The 10,419-nt window shown below is 46.3% G+C and overlaps 1 pseudogene; it reads right to left on the bottom strand.

Annotated features, from left to right (window-relative positions):
* Positions 1–9,708: 9,708 nt before the first annotated feature.
* LOC124551436 lies at positions 9,709–9,826 on the bottom strand (annotated as a pseudogene).
* Positions 9,827–10,419: the final 593 nt, after the last annotated feature.

The following is a 10,419-nucleotide window of genomic DNA, read 5'->3' on the forward strand; positions in this document are numbered from 1 at the left end:
GTCCATGCCACGTCGTGTTGTGGCACTTACGCGTGGCAGCTGTGCCAGTTTCTTCGGCTCTCCAGTGTATATTTACATTGTACCATGCCTTCTATGTAGTTCTCGAGTTTCGTTGGGGATGTACTTTAAGTTTGTAGATTCCATTTGTGGTTCAAATGGCTCTGAGCACTATGGGACTTAACTTCTGAGGTCATCAGTCCTCTAGAACTTAGAACTCTTAAACCTAACTAGGACATCACACACATTGATGCCCGAGGCAGGATTCGAACCTGCGACCGTAGCGGTCGCGCGGTTGCAGACTGTAGCGCATAGAACCACTTGGCTACCCCGGCCGGCTTCCATCTGTAATGTAACACTAATTGTTCTTACCAGCCTTTTGTTTACCTTCACTATCAACTGTCAGCATTAACAATCCGACAGACAAAGCTCGCTTTGCAGTGAGTGTCAAATGCTGAATCTGTCACAGGGGCAATGCGGACTGCATCAACCCAAAATTATAAATTGTATGTGCTAGCTGTATCAGCCGATGTTCTTAAGCACAGATTGTCCCAGCAATAGTCAGAGTGTCTGTGTTGCCCGCCGTCAACAGTGACGTAATTTGAAGTCCGCGGAGGGGGTGGGGGTGGGGGGGATTTGACTGGGTGGCTGTGTGAATCAGACGCCCGTGGAGCGAGTAATTGCCTCGGGGGTCGTCCCCCGCCTTGTAACTCGTCGATATCCTAATTACAGCATTGTGCCCCCACCGTGCTCTATACCCAGGTATCGGACGCTGCAGACAATAACTCCACGCTGGAAGGAATTCGGGTCACGCGAAAACGTCGGAGCGGAAGCAAACTGGAAGTCTAGTCTGCTGCGTATGAATTACCGCTCTACGCTGACGTATTAAAAGCACGGGAGATCGCTGAAATGGCGCCCCGGAGCGACATTTCCGCAATAATATCATCCGATATTAAACTACACAGCAACCGTATCCAACTGGGGCTTCCATCATCCGCTTCAGAAATGTATTCTGTTATAATATTGTTAGCTTTTCTGCTTCTAATTTCGGCATCCATCTTATTTGTTACGCACAATTTCGGTCTCCGGGCTTTATCAACTACGTATTGAAATGTAACTGCAAGGCAGGTAAATTTGTATTACTTGGTAGTCGATACGGATGTTTATAAAAGCACTCGTTACAAACTGATATGTAAATTATGAGATATACGTGATCGCATATCAGTATATGATTCATTCAGAATGTACCGGGTGATCAAAAAGTCAGTATAAATTTGAAAATTTATTAAACCACGGAATAATGTAGATAGAGAGATAAAAATTGATACACATACTTGGAATGACATGGGATTTTATAAGAAAAAAAAAAAAAACAAAGTTCACAGAATGTCCGACAGATGGCGCTGCACAGCAAAACGTGACTGGTAGGAGGTATGCCGATATGTTACGGAATAGCATCATTCCCATCCTGGCTCATAAACACCTGCTGGAACGTACGATGTGTATGCAGGATGGCTCTCCACCCCATATTGCTAGACGCGTGAAAGATCTATTGCGAGCGTCGTTTGGTGATGATCGTGTGCTCAGCCGCCACTTTCGTCATGCTTGGTCTCCCAGGTCCCCAGACCTCAGTCCGTGCGATTATTGGCTTTGGGGTTACCTGAAGTCGCAAGTGTATCATGATCGACCGACATCTCTAGGGATGCTGAAAGACAATTTCCGACGCCAATGCCTCACCATAACTCCGGACGTGCTTTGCAGTGCTGTTCACAACATTATTCCTCGACTACAGCTATTGTTGAGGAATGATGGTTCACATATTGAGCATTTCCTGTAAAGAACATCATATTTGCTTTGTCTTACTTTGTTATGCTAATTATTGCTATTCTGATCAGTTGAAGCGCCATCTGTCGGACATTTTTTGAACTTTTGTATTTTTTTGGTTCTAATAAAACCCTATGTCATTCCAAGCATGTGTGTCAATTTGTACCTCTCTATCTACATTATTCCGTGATTTATTCAGTTTTCAAATTTATACTGACTTAAACCCGGTATTAAACAGAAGTATTCCGTTTCAGCAGTAGTGAAGCACAACATGTATGTGCAAAGCGTAAAATTTCGTTATTTTTAAAAGAAAAGTAGTAATTAAAACAAAAGGTGGTATTAATTTTTTTGGATAGCATTTTACGTCTCTCCTAACCTGTCTGTTGAATTCGTAATGAGTAATAAGTAGTTACAATAACTGCCGAAATTTTTATATAAATGGTTCACATTAAACTTTGTTATTCAGTGTTTAGTTACGCGTTAACTTATATAGTGTGTTACAAAAAGGTACGGCCAAACTTTCAGGAAACATTCCTCCCACACAAAGAAAGAAAATATGCTATGTGGACATGTGTCGGGAAACGTTTACTTTCCATGTTAGAGCTCATTTTATTACTTCTCTTCAAATCACATTAACCATGGAATGGAAACACACAGCAACAGCCGCCCGGAGTGGCCAAGCGGTTCTAGGCGCTACAGTCTGGAACCGAGCGACTGCTACGGTCGCAGGTTCGAATCCTGCCTCGGGCATGGATGTGTGTGATGTCCTTAGGTTAGTTAGGTTTAAGTAGTTCTAAGTTCTAGAGGACTGATGACCTCATATGTTACGTCCCATAGTGCTCAGAGCCATTTTTTTTAACACAGCAACAGAACGTACCAACGTGACTTCAAACATTTTGTTACAGGAAATGTTCAAAATGTCCTCCGTTAGCGAGGATACATGCATCCAACCTCCGTCGCATGGAATCCCTGATGCGCTGATGCAGCCCTGGAGAATGGTGTATTGTATCACAGCCGTCCACAATACGAGCACGAAGAGTCTCTACATTTGGTACCGGGGTTGCGTAGACAAGAGCTTTCAAATGCCCCCATAAATGAAAGTCAAGAGGGTTGAGGTCAGGAGAGCGTGGAGGCCATGGAATTGATCCGCCTCTATCAATCCATCGGTCACCGAATCTGTTGTTGAGAAGCGTACGAACACTTCGACTGAAATGTGCAGGAGCTCCACCGTGCACGAACCACATGTTGTGTCGAACTTGTAAAAGCATATGTTCTAGCAGCACAGGTAGAGTATGCCGTATGAAATCATGATAATGTGCTCCATTGAGCGTGGGTGGACGAAACTAAAATGAGCTCTAACATGGAAATTAAGCGTTTCCGGACACATGTGCACATAACATATTTTGTTTCTTTGTGTGTGAGGAATGTTTCCTGAAAGTTTGGCCGTACCTTTTTGTAACACCCTGTATGCGCGGCGCAGCGTGATTTGCAATTTGGTGGTGAATTTCTTCTTACACACGCACGCCTTCTTGAAGATACTGGCATGCCTTCCTCAGGCGGAAAGAGCTATATAAAGAATAGTTGTACACACCGTAATTTCAAATCGCACTAGAAGGCGGTGGAAGGAAATAGTTACCAGGTGTAGAAGTATGAAACCGGAATTTCCCTACAGACGGTGCTAGCTGTCAGTGTAGGGCCCCTGAGACCGCGTCTGCAGCGCCATCTGCTTCCTGTAACAGCTGTCGACGAATGTCAACACACAGTGACCGAAGTAACATTCATCGGTATCTATTTTCAAACATGTCGAGTTTTGTGCCTCCGAACCACGATTTGCGGACAGCATTGGTTTTCTGTTATCATTTTCAGAAAACTGATGCAGAATACCATCGAATGCTTGTCGAAGCTTTCAGCGAACATGCTCGTGGGAAAACACAGTGTTTCGAGTGGTTCAAAAAATTCTAAAGTGGTGATTTTGACGTGATAAACGACGAGCACGGGAAAACACCGAAAACAACGAATTTCTACATCTACATACATACTTCGCAATCCACCATACGGTGCGTGGCGGAGGGTACCTCGTACCACAACTGGCATCTTCTCTCCCTGTTCCACTCCCAAACAGAACGAGGGAAAAAGACTGCCTATATGCCTCTGTACGAGCCCTGATCTCTCTTATCTCATCTTTGTGGTCTTTCCGCGAAATATAAGTTGGCGGCAGTAAAATTGTACTGCAGTCAGCCTCAAATGCTGGTTCTCCAAATTTCCCAAGTAGTGATTCACGAAAAGAATGCCTCCTTTCCTCCAGAGACTTCCACCCGAGTTCCTCGCGTGATGATCAAACCTACCAGTAACAAATCTAGCAGCCCGCCTCTGAATTGCTTCTATGTCCTCCCTCAATCCGACCTGATAGGGATCCCAAACGCTCGAGCAGTACTCAAGAATAGGTCGTATTAGTGTTTTATAAGCGGTCTCCTTTACAGATGAACCACATCTTCCCAATGAACCGAAGAAGTCTATCCGCCTTCCCCACAACTGCCATTACATGCTTGTCCCACTTCATATCGCTCTGCAATGTTACGCCCAAATATTTCATCGACGTGACTGTGTCAAGCGCTACACTACTAATGGAGTATTCAATTACATGATTCTTTTTCCTATTCATCTGCATTAATTTACATTTATCTATATTTAGAGTTAGCTGCCATTCTTTACACCAATCACAAATCCTGTCCAAGTCATCTTGTTTCCTCCTACAATCAAATGGTTCAAATGGCTCTGAGGACTATGGGATTTAACATCTGTGGTCATCAGACCCCTAGAACTTAGAACTACTTAAACCTAACTAACCTAAGGGCACCACACACATCCATGCCCGAGGCAGGATTCGAACCTGCGATCGTAGCGGTCACGCGGTTCCAGGCTGGAGCGCCTAGAGCCGCACGGTCACACCGGCCGGCTCCTACAGTCACTCAACGACGACACCTATCCGTACACCACGGCATCATCAGCAAACAGCCGCACATTGCTATCCACCCTATCCAAAAGATCATTTATGTAGATAGAAAACAACAGCGGACCTACCACACTTCCCTGGGGCACTCCAGATGATACCTTCACCTCCGATGGACACTCACCATCGAGGAAAACGTACTGGGTTCTATTACTTAAGAAGTCTTCGAGCCACTCACATACTTGGGAACCAATACCATATGCTCGTACACTAGTTAGGAGTCTGAAGTGGGGCACCGAGTCACTTTCCGGATGTCAAGGAATATTGCATCCGTCTGATACCCTTCATCATGATTCGCAAGATATCATGAGAAAAAAGGGCGAGTTGTGTTTCGCAGGAGCGATGCTTTCTAAAGCATCGCTCATATGAGAGCAAACATTGCTCGAGAGTGAAAATTTTATTCTGTCTTGGCATCAACTGATACTGATTTCTTCATATGAACTCTTTTGGCTATATAATATGCTATTTCGATTTTTTTCTGTTCGGTGATGCTAATGCTTCGTTCTCAGAGGTCTTTGAATCTAACCGCTCTCCTTGATCTCGAAAAGTCTCCGTGTGATTTCACCTTCTTCTGCCTCTACTATCTGGATCGTGATTTGATGTTTGTAATAAATTCAGTTTTCACAAAGGAGATCTTGAGTAGTGAGTTCACTGATTTGTTCTGTAACCCTGCCCAGCTAATCAGAAACAACTGCGAGGTCGTCTATAAAGCCCAGTCAGCCATTGTCAAATTCATGATTCTGTAGCCAAGCCAAAATTCATTGTCAACTGCTCATTCATTCCTCTCTCTTTCTCACGGACCACTTTGTCGCGTGCACAGTCGAAAAGTAGGGGAGACATTCCATCTCTTTTACTCCTGATCGGATGTAAAAAAACACGTGAAATCTGTGGCGTAAAGTTCACTTTGAAGGTAATGTCAGTACGGTCTGTCGGGTAATAGCCTTTGTTTCGTTATTCTAGAGAATTTTATTTTTTAAGATTTCGAGAGGATTTATTCAGTCAATTGAATCATGAGCTCTTTCAGAATATGCCATGGTCACTACGAATGTCCTACCTCTGCATTTAAGGTACGAGTAAACAGATTTAAGATTCGTGTTCTGGTTTGCACATGAACGTCTTTTGCTCAAACTGCATTTTGATACCGTTTTTATTTTGCAGTCAAGTTGTATTTCACAAGACTAATTGTTTCGTTGCCTGTTCCTGCCCCCATCCCCCCCCCCCCACCCAAACAAACTAACGCCCGCTTCACACACACACTTATCTGAAACTATGTGGATGGTGCAAAATGTTTCTGAGCAATTTCCCTAAGCGTTGCGTGAAGTTCTATTCGCCTCGATTGCTTAAGAATGATTCTAGCATAAACTTTGGCTTCTATGTCTCCACGAGTTGACGTAAACTGAGTTCCACTGCAGCAGCAGGCAATCAACAGTGAGTTTGTTTGCAGTTCGCATCCACGCTGTTGTATTTCTACTTCACCGGTGACCGTTCGCCTAATTGACCACGGACGTCCGCAGTTTCGGCGACAAAGCCACAGCCGAGGCAGACCAGCTAATGGCTAATGCACGGTGGGATCCCGGCGCTAAATTTCGTCCCACTCAACCAGAATGGCGGACGACCGCAACCGAGTCATATTTGCGCTCGGGTATCGTTCTAGCTGCCATTAGCGGTTCCGTTGCACGCTTACGGGGGCGTTCATAATGGAACCTGAATTGCTCGCCGGGTTTGCGCACCTCTTTGCCCGTTAAATGAGCCACTTTTCACCCAAACGCCCGGCGCTATCGTTAACTTCAGTACGAAACACTGGAACAGGTGAAAATTTCGGCTAACTGATCGTCCCAGTTGGTGCTTTCGGACAGAGCTCTAAACGGGAGCAGTTTTAAACTGCAGCGTGGGTGGAATGCGGATGTCGTTCGGTAACAACAGTACCGGAAAAAAGAAAGCAACACCATCAAGCGCAAGATAATTCTATTGATAAATAATGTGACAGGTAGTTGATCTTTGTCGGAGTATATGATAACAAATTCAACCCAAATGAAACACTTATGTCACAGTAAATGCTGGCCAAACAGTTCTATCGATACACAACGTACCCCCGCGCCATGCGGTAGCGCTGACGCGTACTGCCGCATGAAAACGACCAAAAACATGCGGAATGGCATCCTGCAATGGATTGTCCCACACGTCTTGAACTTTTTGTTGCAATTCGACAATGGTTCTTGCAGGCTCTGGAGAACGAGTAAGTTCTCACTTTACTATGTCCCATAGGTATTTAATTGGTGACAAATCTCGTGACCTCAAGGAAAGATGACGGCCACGGCATGAAGAATACGTGCATTGTCCTGCTGAAAAAGCGCATCACCTTCCTGTCGAAGAAATGGCAGTAGGATGGAAGATCACATTGCGTCACAGCAACAGTAGGGGGACACGCATTGTCCTACTGAAAAAGCGCATTAACTTTCTGTCGAAGAAACGGCAGTACAATACTGGCCGTTAAAATTGCTACACCAAGAAGAAATGCAGATGATAAACGGGTATTCAATGGACAAATATATTACACTAGAACTGACTTGTGATTACATTTTCACGCAATTTGGATTCATAGATCCTGAGAAATCACTACCCAGAACAACCATCTCTGGCCGGAATAACGGCCATGATACGCCTGGGCATTGAAACAAATAGAGCTTGGGTGGCGTGTACAAGTACAGCTGCCCATGCAGCTTCAACACAATACCACAGTTCATTAAGAGTAGTGACTGGCGTATTGTGACGAGCCGGTTGCTCGGCCACCGTTGACCAGACGTTTTCAATTGGTGAGAGATCTGGAGAATGTACTGGCCAGGGCAGCAGTCGAACATTCTCTGTATCCAGAAATGGCCGTACAGGACCTGCAACATGCGGTCGTGCATTATCCTGCTGAAATGTAGGGTTTCGCAGGGATCGAATGAAGGGTAGAGCCACGGGTAGTAACACATCTGAAACATAACATCCACTGTTCAAAGTGCCGTCATTGCGAACAAGAGGTGACCGAGACGTGTAACCAATGGCACCCCATACCATCACGCTGGGTGATACGCCAGTACAGCGATGACGAATACACGTTTCCATTGTGCGTTCACCACGATGTCGCGAAACACGGATGCGACCATCATGATACTGTAAACAGAACCTGGATTCATCCGAAAAAATGACGTTTTGCCATTCGTGCACCCATGTTCGTCGTTGAGTACACCATCGCAAGCACCTCTGTCTGTGATTCAGCTTCAAGGGTGACCGCAGCCACCGTCTCCGAGCTGATAGTCCATGCTGCTGCAAACGTCGTCCAACTGTTCGTGGAGATGGTTGTTGTCTTGCAAACATCCGCATCTGTTGACTCAGGGATCGAGACGTGGCTGCACGATCCGTTACAGCCATGCGGATAAGATGCCTGTCATCTCGACTGCTAGTGATACGAGGCCGTTGGGATCCAGCATGGCGTTCCGTATTACCCTCTTGAACCCACCGATTCCATACTCAGGCTAACAGTCATTGGATCTCGACCAGCGCGAGCAGCAATGTCGCGATACGATAAACCGCAATCGCGATAGGCTACAATCCGACCTTTATCAAAGTCGGAAACATGATGGTACGCATTTCTCCCCCTTACACGAGGCATCACGACAACGTTTCACCAGGCAACGCCGGCCAACTGCTGTTTGTGTATGAGAAATCGGTTGGAAACTTTCCTCATGTCAGCACGTTGCACGTGTCGCCACCGACGCCAACCTTGTGTGAATGCTCTGAAAGGCTAATCATTTGCATATCACAGCATCATCTTCCTGTCGGTTAAATTTAGCGTCTGTAGCACGTCATCGTCTTGGTGTAGCAATTTTAATGACCAGTTGTGTAATTACAGCTGAGCAATTTTGTGATTATTTCCTTTACTTGATCTGCGAAACCTTGATTCTTATCAAATTTCATGACTGTATGTCAATAGGAAGTGCTCTATACGTTTTAATGGTGATAATATTGGGAGTTGGCCACGCGGGGTAGCCGCGCTGTGCGGGGTCCATTGCTACGGTTCGCGTGCCTCCTCCGTCGGAGGGTTGCGTCCTCCCTCTGCCATTGGTACACAACCATTTCGCTTGCGTAAGTTAGTTTAATTGAGATGAAGTACTGTGTAAGCCTAGTTGTAAGTCTAGGGGACTGATGACCTCAGATGTTGAGTCCCATAGTGCTTTGAGGCATTTGAAGTCGGCATTTGCCTGGAGCGATTTAGGGAAAACACGGAAAACCTGAATCAGCATGGCCGGACGCGGGATTGAACCGTCGTCCTCCCGAATGCGAGTCCAGCGTGATATCTACTGCGCCACTTCGCTCGGTATTCTCGGAGAATAACCTACCTGTTCTGCTGGAGCACGTGCCTTTACGGGTGCACTTCAGGCACGACGGAGCTCCTCTTCATTTCAGTGTTAATGTTCGCAGTCCGCTGAATAACTGATTCCGTAACAATTACTTGAACTCCACGCTCTCTGCAGACAAATCCATTAGTCGTTTATTTGTGGCGGTATTTGAAAGCTCTTGTGGAGCCCCATGGAAAGATGTAACACAGACTTTGTACCTGTATTATGGAGGGCTGTGAAACAGTACACGTCTTTAGGAATGTCCAGCGCATCAGCGATGTGCTGGACTCCTTCCGAACGGGCCATGAAGGCCCAACGGCACCGACCGGCCGCCGTGTCATCCTCAGACCACTGCGTCACTGGAATGCGGGTATGGAGAGGCATGTAGTCAGCACACCGCGCTCCCGACAGTATGTCAGTTTCCGAGACCGGAGGGGCTACTTCTCAATCAAGTAGCTCCTCAGTGTGCCTCACAAGGGCTGAGTGCACCCCGCTTGCCAACGGCGCTCGGCAGACCGGATGGTCACCCATCCAAGTGCTAGCCCAGTCCAACAGCGCTTAACTTCGGTGATCTGAAGGGAACCGGTGTTATCACTACGGCAAGGCCGTTGGCATTCAGTCCGACGACGGACTGATACACGTGTAAGATTTTCACTCTGCAGCGGAGTGTGCGCTGATATGAAACTGCCTGGCAGATTAAAACTGTGTGCCCGACCGAGACTCGAACTCGGGACCTTTGCCTTTCGCGGACAAGTGCTCTACCATCTGAGCTACCGAAGCACGACTCACGCCCGGCACTCACAGCTTTATGTCTGCCAGTACCTCGTCTCCTACCTTCCAAACTTTACAGAAGCTCTCCTGCGATCCTTGCAGAACTAGCACTCCTGAAAGAAAGGATGCTAGTTGTGCAAGGATCGCAGGAGAGCTTTTGTAAAGTTTGGAAGGTAGGAGACGAGGTACTGGCAGACGTAAAGCTGTGAGTGCCGGGCGTGAGTCGTGCTTCGGTAGCTCAGATGGTAGAGCACTTGTCCGCGAAAGGCAAAGGTCCCGAGTTCGAGTCCCGGTCGGGCACACAGTTTTAATCTGCCAGGAAGTTTGATACACGTGTGGTTGACAACGGATGGCGATTTGAACATTTTATTTAGTAAAGCGTTTCAAACGTGCTAATGTGTTCTTTTCCTGTGTGTTTCATGATTAATGAGTAGA

This window comes from Schistocerca americana, chromosome 9, assembly GCF_021461395.2.
Source record: "Schistocerca americana isolate TAMUIC-IGC-003095 chromosome 9, iqSchAmer2.1, whole genome shotgun sequence".
NCBI lineage: Eukaryota > Metazoa > Arthropoda > Insecta > Orthoptera > Acrididae > Schistocerca > Schistocerca americana.